The sequence below is a fragment of the Amblyomma maculatum genome, chromosome 3, assembly GCF_055883805.1.
Source record: "Amblyomma maculatum isolate TAMU_Amacu chromosome 3, ASM5588380v1, whole genome shotgun sequence".
Lineage (NCBI taxonomy): Eukaryota > Metazoa > Arthropoda > Arachnida > Ixodida > Ixodidae > Amblyomma > Amblyomma maculatum.
Window position 1 is genome coordinate 73,345,647 of NC_139346.1, and position 17,643 is coordinate 73,363,289.

Sequence of the window (17,643 nt, forward strand, 5' to 3'; positions counted from 1 at the left end):
TGGGTTGTGTCGCTCACAGAAATCTGGCATGAGCTTCCCGTTACAATCCCTGTGTCCATCCAGATCGTCTTTGTGGCCGTTTATGTCCACCAGTAGTATATCGGCCCCGTCTCCAAACTGGCTTAAGTCGTCACTGAGACATTTAACGAGATCCATGTCTTCCTCTCTGCATTGGTCCCCTGTCCTTAAATAAACAACCCCTAGCCATGTCCTTATGCCGGCAATTGTTCCTTATACCCAGATATGTTATTTGCAAGATGATTTCATTCTTTGCCAATTTATTCCTTGGTGTATCAACCATAATTACCCTTCCTCCCTTTTTCTCCGTTGTCTTTCTGTGGCACCCTTCCTAGACGTAGCCGTCTATAAACGGTGGATCTTCTAGATCCCTAAAATCAGTCTCGCATAGAGCGTACGTACCTTTTTCTTCGTCCTTCAACTGTTGTTATCTTTCTAGCCATTTGGCTGTCTTTCTACCCCCTCGGAAGTTTATGTAGCTGATTCTTGTGCTGAATCTTTTTTTTTTGTATTTTCCTTTCTGGACCTCCCCTTTGGAATTTCGTTGGGCTCAGCCTAAATTATTTCCCTTTCACCTGCTTCTCTACTAACTGCCCCTGCGCCCGGAGCCCTTAAGAACCCCTCCAAAAAGCTACAGCCCTGCCCGCAAGCCACCAGCCGATCTCTGCTCCGACCCTTCAGTTAAAATTGAGGTCATTTAGTTCAAAACTTTCACCAACAACTGCTGCATGCACCTCCTTGTTTACTTCAAACAATTCGAAAAGTTTCTTTGGCTTAACTTTTTTATGTGATGATTAACAGTCACCTTTTCAAACTTTCCGTTCGTTCCTACACCTGAGGTACTGTTACTGTGCACACAATGATCTGTGCTCGCTGTGCTGTCGCCCAGATATCGTCAGCTCCCTGAGATAAATTTTCCACCACTCCTGCAGCGCCACCATTGAGGATATTGTTCAGCCCCGCTGGTACTATTACCATATTGCGCCCTGAAGAATGTTTCGACAGCGTATGCTTGGTCTCTTTCAGCCCTGCGTTCTGCTCCCTGGCATTGCTCCGACTAACCTTGTGCATGTGGCGTCATCTAGCAGCCAACTGGAAGACAACTGCAATGCTGGTATGTGCGGCGCATCCGCGGAACAGGCCACAAATAGTGCACATCAGCATTTCGGAGCTTTCGCGTGCAAATTCTTGCTTTCTCAAACTGAAAGAAACATATTTTCAGCAGCAGCCAAGCCATTCAGAGAGAAATGTCCAAAATATATGCTCCTAAAAGGGTCGGATGAAGGCTAGAAGCTGATTACAATTAGTGTGTAACTCTTAGTGGAACAGAGAGGCGGTGGCGCACCACTGACCACGACGGTGATGAAGCAAGCAAGGCAGGGTAGCTTTCGATCTACTTTTTATCCTGAAATGATTTCTAGAGATGAGCTACCGTAAGAATTTGAGCAATGAAAGCAAGCGAATGTAGCCGTTTCATGTCATATTTAGGAGCACTGCCAATGGCGCCACATTTGTTGGATGAGCTGATCATCCATATAATGTTTACTGCTTGAGCGGCTACTGCGAGAGTTTTCACACCTCTACTAGGGTTCTGTTCTTAAGGATTCATTATCCATTTCTGATTCATTTACTATGGCCTAGGCTAATTACGTTCGGTAACAAAGTCGAGGCATTCAAGCATTCACTGCCAGGCAATCGGATTTCAGCGTTGCCTACATGACTCATCAACCCATTTGCCGGTGTGGACGGGGAATGGCGATGACTCTTGTCGACAGTGGGAGCTGCTATCCTGCAATTTCTTTGACTGGTCGCAAGCTGCGTTTATCTGATGCTGCGGTTATGCTGAGATCCAGATGAAAGGAAAAATGGAGAATTGATACTTATGGAATAATAACTATATGTATGCCCTATAATGACTCCTCGAAGGCTGCTTTTATCAGCAATTATATAGCTCGTTTGTCATCGCAAGATTTTTTTGCTTCAAGAAATCGCTGCTGTTCCCAAGACGACATTCCCATTTATTACCGGCAGCAAAAGAGGTCACAAGATGCCTGTTTAATAAAAACGTAGCGCTGTAATATTAAGTTGACAACCAATTTATTACGCATCGTTTTCTTCAAGTGGGACATGTTCTTTCATACTTTCATAAAGTTCACGTGACTGCATGGAAATAGTTGTATTTCCCTGGCGACAAAAAAAAAATAAAAATGCGCCGTTGCGCTGTTAACCATGCGGGAGTAATTCGATGCCAGTGCGGGCGTTTGGCGCGCGGCGCGATTTCGCGTACCAAAAAAGCTCCATGCCAGACACACTTCACGGTGTCCCAGACCTATCAGTAGTTAGTTGATGACCGCCGGTATCACTGAGGACACTACGCAACTGGGTCGCTCGTCTTTGGCCTCCTTCCTGACGTGCCGGTCTTTATGATAAACAACATCACGAGTACAACGTCCCTTATGATGTGCTCCGTCAGGTTCACCAACGTGACATATAAGATTGCCCCCCCCCCCCCCCCCCCCCGCCCACTTCTCCAATGTCATCCACCTGTCCTGGCATTAACGTTGTTGGCGTATCTCGCCTCAAGCCGTAATATGCACCTGCTCCGTGTTCTGTTTCAGCACCGGGGCGGTGATTTCGCCGCACGAGTTGGGACGACGATGACCCACAAGGCCACCGAGGACTGGTGAACAAGGCTGAAGCTGCGCTGAAAGCTAATGGACTGCCGGAGTAGGAGGGCCACTCCCCCCCCCCCCCGGCTCTAAAATAGTATTTCGGAAGGGTGGAATGCGAATAAGACAAATTGTGTCGTACGTGCTGTGCGCCGCTGGCCTTTAGTTGTTCGACTGTGTAGCGGGCAGTTATGCGTCTGTAAATGTCTGAAAATGCATCTATTCTTTGTGTGCGTACGTTTACGTTATGTTATAATATTTGTGGCATATTAAGAGGGACGAGAACAATTACGTCAAAGGTTAGCGTTCTGTTTTTTAACCGGGAAGAAGAGGGTTCGCAACTATTTCTTCCTGATACTGCCATCTTTTTTGGTTCTAGAATTTACAGCGCAGAAACTTTTATTTGCGCTCGGGGGTGAGTTTCCTTGCATGTTGCACTCGGCCGTGCTTAGTATTTATTTATTTATTTATACAAGTACCTGCAGCGCCCAGGGGCATTATAGCAGGGGGGGGGGGGGGGCAATAACGGAAAAAAATACCTAAAATGAGCATGTTACAATACTGAAAGTATACAGTAAAGCACATTTGTTTAACAATAAAAAGAACAACACTGAAAATGTGAGTGCGAGAAACAGGTTTAAAAGGCCACAGTAGCCACAATTGTTGCTTAAGCCAGAAACTCAAGAGAAACTTTTCATTTGTCTTTTTCGAATCCTTGAAACGAAAATTTGCTGCACTGAAATAGTCTATCATTGCCACTGGAATGTGCATAACTTTTTGTGTTTCATTGTGACACATTTTTGAGCAAATGTCCGCATTCAAAATACTTATAGACCAATCATAGAGAGAGAGAACCTGAAGTTTCTGTGCTAATCTGGCGCGAATGCGCATTGCGCAAGATCGCACAACAACCAATATCAAGGGACGAAACCGCAGGAACTTTTTTCTGCTGGGGAGAGCGGTTGTTAAACTGCGCTTCAGTCAGTCATTTATTTTCTTTATTAAAAACGGACGGAGAACTAAAAGCTCTTGAAAAGAGCGTAGCAATGCAACTTAAACGAAGCACTCGGTAAACAAAAGACACAAGCTCTGTCTTCAACTTGTTCTTTATTCCAGCAAGGCACACAAACACCACAAAACCTAAAAAGTCACATGTAATTACTAAACAATATAAAATAACCACATAAAACATGTACACAGATACAGAATAAAATAAAAATAAAAGCCGCAATAAACCTACATTATAACAAACGCAGTGAAATGTTTATCATCGCGGGATCTGAGCAAAGAAGTTGAATTCACTCCTTGCGTCTGTTCTTCCTCTCGTGCTTCGTTTAAACTGCGCAGTTTCGTCCTTTCAAAACTCTGTGACGAGTAGTTTCACTAGGCTCTTCAAGTTTATGCTTATTTTTAAGGTCGTGTATATTTATTTTAATTTGTTTTCTAATTTAAATATATTGTTTTTGTTTTCCAGATGTCTACGTTCCTTTCTGGAGTAAAAAAGTTGAAGTCAGCACTTGTGTGTTTTCTTTCCCTGGCCGTAGCACATGTTGCTTTCTTACGTCCTTTAGAAATGCACAATTTGCCCATTATGCTATATTACTAAATGCTTGGAATCTTGACTCAGATTGCACCAACTTTTTCAATTCAACAATTTGGAGAGACGAGAATTATTTTCCATGCACGCAAATATTCCAGGGACAAAAAAGCACTATTCATTGTAGCGCAGAAGAAAACAAGAACTCAGTGCCGAAAAAAAAACGAAACAATGTAATGAATAAAGTGCATAGGAGTAACATAAACGTGTGCATAAAAAGAATTTAAGACAATATTTTAATACAAAAGGGGTTAAGCACTTTCTGATTTAACTTGTCTCTTGGCACTGGCAGAATATACAGATAGGTTGTTCCGAGTAATTGTCGGGGCTAAACACATTTCTTTATCTCTGGTTTGTGAAACCTGGGGCTTGTTTTAAGTACTGCCAAATTACTGATATATTTTCCACCACTACGCACACGTGTTGAAAAACAAAAATGCACACCAACAATAACTGGCACAGCTTTTTTGAAGAAGATGCAATTTGGTGGCATTTGTGATACTCATGGAACGAATTGGTAGAGCAATATTAGCAATAATATAAAATAAAGATCTCAGGAGATATAAATGAACAGTCTATATATCTTCAATAGGAAGAACTGCCTCCAGGCGCGACATAACATAACATAATCTGGCATAATCAATGTGATAATTCGAAATCAAGTATTTTGAAAATTGACACTAAAGATTTATACATAGTCCACTAAATCTACAGGATCACAGGTTGAACGTATATTTTGCGCATAAAATAGTACCTTTCCTCTTTTAGAATTTACTATCGTATTTTTGTCATTTTAAGAATAATCTTCAGACCATTTATTTCACCCAAGTGTTTAATGGATCCAGTGTTCAGCACATCATTTTGTATTCTTCTTTTCTTCTGGCATCTAGTTCCAACTTCAAAATTTTCTTTTTAATGTCGCCAGATGTGAGGTAGGGATAGGGATCCGCCCGGTTTGTGAGAGCTCCTAGGACCCTACGGCGACAGGCTGGAACACCTACGGTTAGAAAGAAGAATTTAAACAACTTCCTTCCTCGGACGCTATAGACTGGAGAAAAATACAAACAAACACATTCCCTAATCTTCACATTTTAAATAAGATAAGCCCAACAAAATACACGAGTTACTGTCCTTGGTGCGGTGCAAGCCCCACACTCTTTCACATCTCTTGGGAATGCCAGGACAAACCTGACCCAACGTTAATAGTGCCATGCCCGACACACGAGCAGTGGGAGGCGGCCCTGACCAGCGACAACCTGGACCAGCAAGCCTGGATTATCCAGCTAGTCCGCAAGTCAGCTGCTGCAAGCGGAGCCCGGGACTAGGGGCACCGACCACCCAGCTCCTGCGAATTTTTACTGATTATATGCTCATTAAAGTTTTCTCTCTCTCTCTCTCGCCAGATGTGACAATGTATGCGCTGAAATGAGATGAAAGACAAAGTCAGTGGCTCATGGCAGCTGATATTCGCTCATTGTAAGGAAAAAGAAAGCAAGCATTTGAATATACTGCATTGTATAATTTTTATCTCACCGCCTAATTCAATTTTCTGTCTGTTTTCGAGCCACACGCAGGTGCGCTTTCTCGACTGTGGACAATGTGCCTTTTTTTATGAGTGAAAAAAGGTTGGCTGATGCATTGAAGTCGAGGAGTTAACGATGATGCGGTCCCTGCGTCCAAGCGGCATATGACTGCGGATTATACGGGGAGATGCCAGCTGCCACCAGGTGACGTATCCGCGTCAGCTTCAGTGTTGAACATTCCCACAGCAGGTGATGGATGTCAGCTTCTGTATTTCTGGGCTTGCAGACGGGACACTCAGCGTGTGGATGTACCAATGTCGAAATTGAGGCCACTTTCTAATCACTGCCGGTGTTAGAGCAACCCCAAATCTAATCCTTCGAAGCGCTACCACCTCTGCACGAGTTAGATCGCGGGGGAGGCTTAACGTACACGGAGGTATAAGAGTGCGTGTGCGGCGTCGGAATTGATCCTTTCTTGTTAAAAGTAGGGTAGCATTGTCCAATTTTATGAGGTTTGACGATGTCAAGGTTGAGGTGGAAAGGCGGGTCGCAGATTCCGCATGGCTTTGAGCACTTAAAAGGTCGCGCGGAGTCCATGCTATGCGAATTGACTGTGGTATGCGAGCCGCTAGACTGTGTATGTTTTGGAAGATTTCTGGGCTAATACTAACGCGTATAAGTAGGTTTGTCACCTGGAGGGTATCAGTGCATATGACAATACGGGCTGTGCGGAGCATGGAAATGGCACAGAGCGAAGCGCCTCTTGCACTGTAAGCAGTTCTGCACAAAAAGAAGATGGAGGTTCCGCTAATTGAAATGTTGATATCTTGTTCTGTAAATACGTTATTTTTATTACGCAAGCTTGCCATAAGGCATATTATAAAAACCCAAGCAAGTTACGCCTCCGCCAGGGTGGCACAGTTGTTACGGCGCTCGGCTACTGTCCCCAAGGACGCGGGATGAATACTGGCCTCGGCGGCCGCGTTTTCATGGCGGCGGAAAGCAAGGCGCTCGTGTGCTGTGCGATGTCAGTGCACGTTAAGGAACCCTAGATGGTCGAAATATCCGGAGTCTTCCACTACTGCGTCTCTAATGGCCTGAGAGACGCTTTGGGACAATAAACCCCGCAAACCAACCAGCCGTGTAAGTTATAATCCGTAAAGAACCGGAGAAGGATCCTACTCTTATTTTTGTCAGTGAGCCATTTGAAGAAGTCCTCTTCCCTTGTTGCGGTTAGTCCCACTTGCTGCAGAATCTTTATACTTGATGCCTTTGTCCCTGCACAAGTCCACAGCAGGTGGCGAGCATCCACTTCTGCAGCTGCTGTGGAACGCTTTGGGCATGTGGAGGATCCGATGCCTTCTCCAGATTCCCATCGGCATGTTAGCGACGGGTTAAGGGCCGCTCCAGCTATTATTCGAGTGGAGACTTTCTGGAGCAATAAGCTACAGTTACCACTTCGCCGGCTTGGATGCTTCCGTCGACGTAAATTATGATTGAACCTTGTGGCAGGCGGGCGTCTTGTTCCATAATTCAGTCGTGAAGGGACGACGCTGTTTTCTGTGTTCTCGGTCGTCGTAAAACAGCTGGCTTGTTATCGCTGAGCTGTAGAAAACACCAAGGAGGAAGAACTGGCACTGGCGGTGGTAGTAGCAAATGTGATGAAGCATAAGCCCTCAGAGCGCACGTTGGGTGAGAGAGGGTGGCCTTATGCCTGCGTGCATTATGTCGTTGTTACACCAGTTCATCTATTGTGTTTAACAATGCATTTTCTTGGAGCGCCATGATCGGGGTGATGCGAAGGATGCAGGTGATGACCCTCATTGCCTCTCGATCTCAAGTCGATCCCAATGGGCCCTTGTCAAATGCTGAAATAGGGCTTGGTAGACAAGGCGTGGTTGCACAAATGCCCGCATCAACTGTCTAGCAACATCTGAGCGAGCGACGCCCGTATTTCGAGCAATGCGTCCACAATGCGTCCGTATTTGGAGCAATTGGACCCACAGTCTGTAAAGCCGGCTTTTTAGCGTGAGACAGCCATGAAATTCCAGTTCCAGAATCATGAATCGTTAAGCCCAATATTTTTGCTGATGAACTTTCCTGAAATGGGGTTCCGGGTAGAAGTAGACGAATAGGTGTTTCCGCTAGTTTAGGGCGCCCCCAACGGTTGACGACAGATATTAATGTAGTTTTACTGGCGGAAAGTTCGAGGCCAATATTATTTAAAGCTGATTACAGGGCAGCGGATTGAGTCAGTAGGTCGTTGTGTGTACTCCATACTGCGATGTCATCAGCGTATATTAAGAATTTAACATCAGAAATTTCATGTCCGCCATACAAAGGAGATAAATGCAGCATTAAACATTGTTGGTGACAACACTTATCCCTGGTGTACGCCGCAAAGAAGGACAAATGATCCTATGACATCACCACTGAGGCGTATTGCAGATTGTCTACCTTCAAGAAAAAATTGTAACAAAATTGCGTACTCTAAGTGAGAAATGGAGCGTGTCAATCGAATTCAAAATGGCAGCATGACTGATGTTATCATAAGCCTTTTCCACATCCATGGCGAGGACGGTGCGTACATTGTTGCTGCGGGTGTATGATATAATAGTGAGGACGCTACGACAGCCAACCCGCCTTCTGTGGCTATATAAGGTTGAAAACCAGTTTGGGCGAGTAGAAACCGTGATGTCCAGGCCACCACGAGATTCGTATGGCGAGCATTTTCTAAGCAAGCTTGTAAATTGTTGGCGTCAAGGATTTAGGTCGAAAGTTTCTAAAGTCTGTTGTCGTTTTCCTGGCTTTGGAATCGGAATAGGGATCACAATGGCCGATTTTCAGCTATCTGGTACATCACCGTCTAGCCATACCTTGTTTATGGTGTGAAGGAGTTGAGGAAGTGCATCACCATTGAGGTTCTTGTAAACTTCGTGCGTAATGGAATCCGGACAGGGCGCTGTCTTTCGGTTGACTTCTTCTATAGCTGCAATCAATTTGGCCATGGAGAATGGGCTCGCGATTCCCTCGACGTCGAGAGCAGATGGCAACTTATCGACATGGGCTGGCATGCCCCACAAGTAAGTTCTTGTAAGTGGTGAAGCAACACGACGTACTTGGAGAAAACGTTGCACGCTGCTTGTCTTGCGAAGCCATCAGGAGACAAGTTTGCTGCAAAGCATGCTGTGGCCGCTGATCAGGACGGCGACCATCGTGCTCCATGGCATGGAACGTTCGCCAGAGATAAGCATTCGCTGAATGTGTGGAGAACTGCTCGCACCACAGATGCCATTGTCGACGCGAGAGATCTCTCTCATACCTTCAAACTTTAGCTGTAACATAATTAAGTCTGGTACGTGCTTGAGCAGAAGTTGGGTCTCTAGTTGCAGTCAGTTCCGCTTGTGGACGAGCAGCCCAGAAGTGGAGCAGAGGCACTTCCGGTGCTTATCAACCAATGTCCACCCAGGTAATGGTTGTAGCCTCATTTATTGTGCTTTTTATGCGGTCTAGAAGCGATGGTGTCGCCTCCACACAGTGATTTTGAAGAATGGCGCGAACATTGTCCCAGTGAACAATTGAACACTTGCGGCTTAATCGTCGGGCCTGTGATGGATAGAGGCCGATGAGAATAGGATGATGGTCACTCTCCCAGGAGGACTCTCCCAGGAGTCACGCTCCCAGAAATCGTACATGTTGTACGACTGAAGCCATATTACGCGCATTAAAGAATATGTGGTGTTTAAACTTTGCAGTGCCTTTGTTTAAGTCGCTTTGTTTTGGAACATTGAGGCGATGTTTTTTTAAGGGGGGAGTAATGCCGCGAAACCTTCAAAACTGTATTTTTTGTTTTTAACAGCCGCCGGCATACGACCTGTATTCTTTGTTTGTTAATGCTCGATGTCGCGAGTCGCACCTTTATCAGTTTCGTTGTAGCGTAAGATGCACCGAGATCTGTCTCGAAGATTCCGGCCACTCGTGTGTCTTTCTACAATGTTCTAGCTTGTGCGGATAGCAGTTTGCGACGTTATCTAGATTGTTCTGAGCAGCCTTTAGATTGAGCGTTGACGAGTGCGACGGGCATTCTTTGTTCGACGATCGACGAGCACGTTTGTTGCTATTGCCGCCGCCGATTTGCTTAGTTCTTTTGCGGACGCAAGTCAGCCCAACAAAGAGTTAATTTCAGTACCATAAAGATTGTATCTTATTATGGTGTCAACGGCCTTGTCACCACTACGTGACAATATCAATTCTGTATTCTTTGTTAATGCTCGATATACCAAGACGCACCTTTATTAGTTTCTCAGCAAGATGCGCCGAGATCTATCTCAAAAATTATGGCCATTTACGTATGTTTCTACAATGTTCCAGATTTTGCTAGTAACAACTTGCAACGTTATCTAGATTTTTGTGAATTAAATTGAGCGTTGAGGTGTGCGAGAGGCATTGTTTTTCCTACGACAGCAGAGCACGATTGTTGCTATCGCCGACGCCGAATCGCTTAGTTCTTTTGCGGGCGCAAGTTTGCCCAATACAGAGTATCTTCAGTGTACTCACAGACTCTTAAGTGTCACCCACCTTGTCACCACCGCATGACAAAACCAACACTGAACCCGGATGTAAACTGTGCGGAAAACGCGTTGAGAAGTTTACAGATATGTGCAGGCGACAAACATTGTAAAATGATACGTTTTCTGATTTCGCCCTTAATATTAAGGAAACCTTGAATTGCGACAGTGCCAATGTGGTATACATGTTAAGCTTCAGTGTGTGTGGCACGGAATACATTGGTCAGTCCGAAACACCATTAAAGTTTCGTTTCAAAAACCACAAGGCCCACGTCCACACATTGCCAAATCTCCCTTTTTCTAAGCACCTGTGCCTTCCACACCAGACTTTCGACAACATTCGGGTCATCCTCCTTCAACCAGGCTTCCAAACAAGTCGACAAAGAGAACAAAGAGAGTCGTACTTCATACACACATTTCAGATGCTAGCTCATTGAATTAATGAAACATTGGGCAACTTTCCCTTTCTCAAAAGCCTACCTTACTAAATGATCAGATACTTATCACCATCTGCCCACTTCTAAGAATATTCCCTTCTTCACGCAAACAACGCTGTTCGAATTTTAGCTCACAGTGCCCCCTTTCTCACCCCTCCCCCTTGGGCCGGTTTCCTTTTCCGCAACAAACGCCTTCATTTGGGACACGCTCGCGGGAACGACTTGGCGCGAGGATGACCTGCTGCGGGATCGAGTTTAGGGACAGCGCGTCTGGCCGACCGCTCGTTCGTCGCCGCGCCGCTGGGTCGACCTGAGTCTAAAGCACATAATTATTATCCCAATGACTTTTTGAGCACCTGCACCGCTGGGGGACGGGCCATCCTGGCATATATGCTCGCGTTATCTGGTTTCGGGATCGTTTTTTTTTTTAAATCTTGTATTTAACATTTTCTCAATTTATGGCTGCCCCCGAGGGGGAGTTGCCTTGCTTTTAGCGTCCTTTTCGCGGAAGCAATTCACGCATGCAACATTAGTCGGCTCCCCACTTTTTCTTTTTTCTGTATTTTGCTTTTTGTTGCATTTCTAGCCATTAATCAAAATGCGCTTTTCGCTCCTTGCATCCATTCAGTGATGTGTGTTTCTCAAATGACAAAGAGCAAGAATTCCTTCTCTTCCTTATTTAACAGGGGCCCAAATGTGCGACTCATGTGCGAATTGAAGCACGGTTAAAAAATCTTCTTTGGGCTCGGTTAGAAATACGAGTATAAGCAAAAAAATATAAGACGTTCGTGGCTTGGAATTATTTAATGACGTTTCGGCCGCGGAGCAGGCGTTCAGTCTCGCAGCCGACACCTCATTAAATTGTTCCAATCCACACATGTCATATTTTCTTGTGCATATATATATATATATATATATATATATATATATATATATATATATATATATATATATATATATATATATATATAATGCTGTGTTATATATATATATATTGTTACGAGAAATGGGTTTAATATTTACAGAATATACATACGGGGAATGCATGAAAGCTACGTAAAGTCTCAAGCCCAGTCTCAGTAAAGCTTGTCCCCGAACGAGTCTACGCGCTACCACTTCGTCCTTCTCTTTTCCATCCGCAACCGCCCATTTTGTCCTTCTCTTGCATATGCGCAACACCGCGCGGCGTAGCGTAATTGACGTAACATTTTCCCCCGGGACAGATGAAGCTCGTCCTCGATCGAGTCAAGCAGATTGGCAATAGCAGCGTTTCAATCGTTCCACATGAGCCAGCTGAGTCGTCCGCGAGCATCGATTTGTCGGTGTAACTTTAGCGACAACGTAAGGTTGGTTGGTTTGTGGGGTTTAACGTCCCAAAGCGACTCAGGCTATGAGAGACGCCGTAGTGGAGGACTCCGGAAATTTCGACCACCTGGGGTTCTTTAACGTGCACTGACATCGCACAGCACACGGGTAAGTTACTTCACTTCAACGACTTACAACAACGAAGGGTCCGGCGTATTTTCACAAGAACTTTATAATACAGTCCGAGGCGTCGCAATGGCATGAGCATGAGCCGCATCATACCGAACCTTCGTGCGGTCCTAGGAGGCGATAGTTCGCAAACGAGCAAGACGACTCCCTTCTTCAGTAAGACAAAGATGTTGCGACAAGGATGGGTCATCGTGCACCGAGAATGGAAGAATGGTGTTCAGGAACGTTGATGGTGAGCTCGCGTAAAGCAGGAAAAATGAGAATATCCGGTCACTTCATGGTTAGCTGTGTTATGAGCGTGAGTTACAAATGGCAAGACGGCGTCCCAGTTCTTGTGATTTGATGTTACGTACATTGACATCATGTTAATGAGAGTCCGTTTTAGACGCTCGGTAATTCCGTTTGTCCGAGGGTGGTAGGAGTAGAATGACTGCATTCGGAACCACAGAGCCGTAAAAGGTATTCTACGATATCGCAGTGAATTGCCGACCGCGATCAGTGATGATCACTCGGGGGGCGCCGTGGCGAAGTACGATTTGCTGTAATAAAAAGTTCGACACATCGGTTGCTTTGGCAGAAAGAAGTGCAGACGTCTCCACATACTGGGTCAAATAATCAATAGCTACGATAATCCAGCGACAGCCGTCAGACGATTTGAGGAAAGGACCAATCAGATCAATCCCAATTTTCTCGAAAGGCGACCTAGGGTGCTTCACAGGTTGAAGAAGGCCAGCAGGTGGCATGGTGCTTCGTTTGAGGCGTTGGCAAGGGATACAGCTTGCTACATAGCGCTTCGTTGTCGTGTATATCCTTGGCCAAACAAATTTTGGTTGGACCCTGGCGAGACTGCGCGCAAAATCAAGATGGCCTGAAGAGATGTCTTCATGCATCGCATGTAGGACAGCATTGCGGAGAGAAGCCGGGAAAACAAGCAGAAGACGGGCACCATCAGTTGAGTAGTTCTTTTTGAGTAGCAGACCATCTTGAATAACAAAAGGTGTAGATGCTGAATTGCGCGCCTTACCAAACAACGGAGTAAGTTCATGGTCTTGACATTGCTCTTGCCGGAACTTTACGAGATTTGGTAATGTTTCGCTCACAGGCACCAGGCAGTCGTCCAGATCATCTTCACCGACTGCCGTGCATAGCAGTGGAAATCGGGACAACCAGTCAGCATTGGCGTGGCGGCGACCACTCTTATAGGACACAGAAAAGTCATATTCCCGTAGACGTAATGTCCAGCGAGCTAGTCGACCGGAAGGGTCGCACAGGCCAACAAGCCAACACAGGGAGTGATGGACGGTAATTACGTTGAAGTGACGGCCGTACAAATACGGGCGGAACTTGGCAGCGGCGAAGATGACAGCGAGACATTCCATTTCTGTCACTGTGTAGTTGCATTCAGCTTTCGTTAAAAAGCGGCTTGCATATTCGATTACATGCTCGGCGCCGTTCTGGAGCTGGATGAGAATCGCACCAACATCCACTCCGCTCGCATCGGTGTGAACCTCGGTGGTAGCAGCCGGATCGAAATGGCTTAAAACAGGAAGAGATGTCAGCCGAAACTTCAGCTGTCGGAACGATGACTAGCATTCCAATGACCGGAGCACCTTCTTGCAGGAGGGAAGTGAGCGGATGGGCAATTTGTGCGAATCCTTGCATGAAACGGCGGAAATATGAACATAGCCACAGAAAACTTATCAAATTCTTTACGTTTTGAGGTTTTGCAAAGTCTCGCACAGCAGAATCTTATGGGGGTCGGCCCGAATCCACTAAAAATCTAAGCACCAAGGTCTGCCATTCCCCGAAGATACACTTTTTAGAGTTCAAAATTAGTCCGGGGTTTCGGATACAGTCTCGCACAAGACTAAGTCGCTGATTATGCTCCCGAAATGTCCTTCCATAGATGATGACGTCATCTAGGTAGCACACGCATACCTCCCATTTTAAACCACGCAGAATTGTGTCCATAAATCCTGCGAATGTCACTGGTGCATAGCACAGTCCAAATGGTATCACGTTATATTCATAAAGTCCGTTAGATGTCACAAAGGCTGTCTTTTCTCAGTCCGACGGATGCATCGTGATCTGCCAATAGCCAGACCGAAGATCTACTGACGAGAAATAAGATGCGCATTGAAGACAATCTAAGGCATCGTCGATACGTGGATGAGAATAAACGTCCTTTTTTGTAACTGCGCTTAACCGATAACAATCCACACAAAATCGCCACGAGTTGTCGTTCTTCACCAAGATGACGGAGGCTGCCAAAGGACTTTAAGACTCCCGTAAAATCCTTTTCTTCAACATGTCCTGGACTTGTTCGTTAATTGTTCTGCGCTGGACTGGTGATACTCGGTAGGGCTTCTGTCTGATAGGGATCGCATCACCAGTGTTGATCTTGTGTGACCTACGTGAATGCGGCGAAACAGAAAAATCGGCTTCTTGAGCTAAGTCAAACACAGAGGAGTAAAGTGCCTAAACGTCACATAACTTTTGCTGGTAGGATAATGAAAGCGATTTGTTTATCATCCGCTTTATATTCGCGCTGTAACCAGGATCCAACGATAGTGCGGATGAGGAGACACATATCGAATAGAAAGGACCTCGTAGCCGTCAAACGCAACCAACCTGAGGCCGCATAGTAAACAAACGGGTTCTGACGAAATGTTTACAGTACACCAGAGGGCACAACCATCTACGACGTCATGGTATCCATCCGGAAGTTGGTGCAGGCGCAGTCACTGTTCCTGAAGCTCTGGGGTTTAGAAATACCAGTGGCAGGGTGAATAAACCGGCGGTGGAAATTAACAAACAACGACTGGAAGATTGGTGGTTAAAAGCAGAGAAGTGACATAATGTTAGTAATGTAGAAACAAAAATTTAATAAATAGCATGATGGTTTAGTTAACCAATCTAAATCAATTATGAAGATATAGGGAGAAAAATGAGCACGATAGCTACTGCTACAACACCGTTTCAAAGGGGACGCTCCATATTCCATCCATCCATCCATCCATCTTCGACGACGGCACGGGGCACTAGTAAATTTTTCTTCATAAAATTGTTCGTGTGAGCTTCCACAAACACAAAGTGGGTGCCTGCTCGCTCGGCAGAGCTGTGAACCGGCACAAACATTGCAGTCATAGAAGGTAACACTACATCGTTGGAGACATAAAATGCAGTGTCACTAGAGCTAGGTGTCTCCTCTACAAAAGAAGACAGAATATTTTGGCGCAGACATTTCGCCGGCTGCGCAATCGACCGACGCCCTACAATCGCGCAGAAAATCAATTCCGAGAGCATCATGTGTGCTAGACAAATAGAAAATTAAGTTTGCCAGCATTACGGTGGGGTCCCACCTATCATGGGTGCTGACACGTTCGTACATCGACGGCCATTTGTGAACTTTATTTCCCGAGGCACCGGAAAAGATGTCGGGGTCACAGGGATGAGCCATGACAATTAAAGTAGGGGCAGTGGGGCTTCGCGAGTGGCTGGGCTAAGTCATGTTGACAGTGCCGGTGCTACGTCCGCTGTGAAGCTCCGTGGTGCAATAAGGCAGGAAGCGGATGATGCGAAAGGCCTCACCTCCACCAAGATTATTACTTGGCAAGACATTCACGGCAAAACACTGATACACTCACACAGAACTGGACACAAGCACAAGGCACAACGCACAGACCGCTGACAGGAAGTCGGCCCCGAGAGCGCGCCAAGCGAACACACACTTCGCCTGTCTAATCTTCGATGAGACGACCCATAAAAATATACTCTAGATTGAGCCTTCACGCAACATCTTGGCGGAGGTGCGGAGTGTCAATCCCTGTACTTCTGTATATGCATATATATATATATATATATATATATATATATATATATATATATATATATATATATATATATATATATATATATATATATATATATATATATATATATACAAGTGAAAAATTGCTTCATACCGTTTCCAAGTTTATTTGGAGTCGACATTTCGGCAGGAGCCCTGCCTTTCACAAGACAGGGTACATGATTCTTGTTCGCCTTCTTATAGCGTTGGCAAGAGGTGATACAAACAGAATATGGGCACATACAGGTGAACCAGCTGGGCACGCACAACACACACATACACACACAGGTGCAGAGAGCAGGCTAGGCCCAAAGGGTCATCTACCCAAGGCACCGGCCGCCGGGAGTCGTCTGTATACAATACAGGCAGCCGCGGAACAACTTCGAAACACACACACACACACACACGCACACACAGGTGGGGGAACGTGTTTGCTGCAGATGGTGAGAAAAAGTTTTTTTCGTTCTCACTAAAAGATGGGAGCGCCAAGCGTGAAGGAGGTTTTTGGGAGAAGTGGCCAACTATCAATGGTCAAGGTCTTGGCTTTGAAGATTTTTTTCTTTGTCTCTGCTGTACCTTTTATCCTCCCCATCCTTGCTCCGACCCGCGGCCCAACAGGATGAAAAAAAAAGAAAAAACACGACAACCAGGTGGACATTGCTGGCTAGAAGAATCTGTCAGCGGCGAGTGAAGTTATAGAGCGGTAAGCAACTCGCGACGAGAGATGAACCTCAAAGAAAGAAAAGAAGAAAAAAAAATATGTGGGACAATAGAATGATGAAATACTTTGAGGTTTTCGCTAAAATATGTGAGCGCCAAGAATGAAGAAGGTTTTTACGAGAAGTGGGATGTGGAGGGTATCAAAGAAGCGGAGGAAAAAAGAGGGGGAGGGGGGGAAGAAAAAAAAACCCCGAGGAAAACTGTCAAGGGATAATGATTGATATATGTGCTTAGCATTAAACTTGCAGGGCTCGTAAGGACGACATTGCCCCAATGTTTTCATTTATCCCAGTATTAATTGTCCTAAACTTATAAATAAAGTATGACTCACGCTACTCCCGTTCCCGTGTATTATTGAATCCCCACTGAAGAACTGTTAGTTTGACTGAGTCGAATGAGTGCTGTTTCTGGTTGATATGTTTTGAAAAAGGAAGGTTGGGCAGAGAGCGGACATGAGCACGGTGATTGTTAAACTGCATTCGTAGAGGGGTAGCTGTCTGGCCAATATACTGCATGCGGCATACACCGCATTCTAGGAGATATATAACGTTTGAGGCATCGCAATCAAAGTTAACATCTATTCTCCACTTAAAATATGACGCTGTGCTTGTTGCGCAGCTTGATGTCTGCATGTGCCTGCACACATGGCATCTACTCTCCGCAAGGCCGGCACCCCAACCGCGGGATATTACCTATTTATGAGTGGACTAGGATGCAGCGGATGTTTCTCGATCGTCTGTAGGCAACCTGGGGAAGAGTCGTGAAAA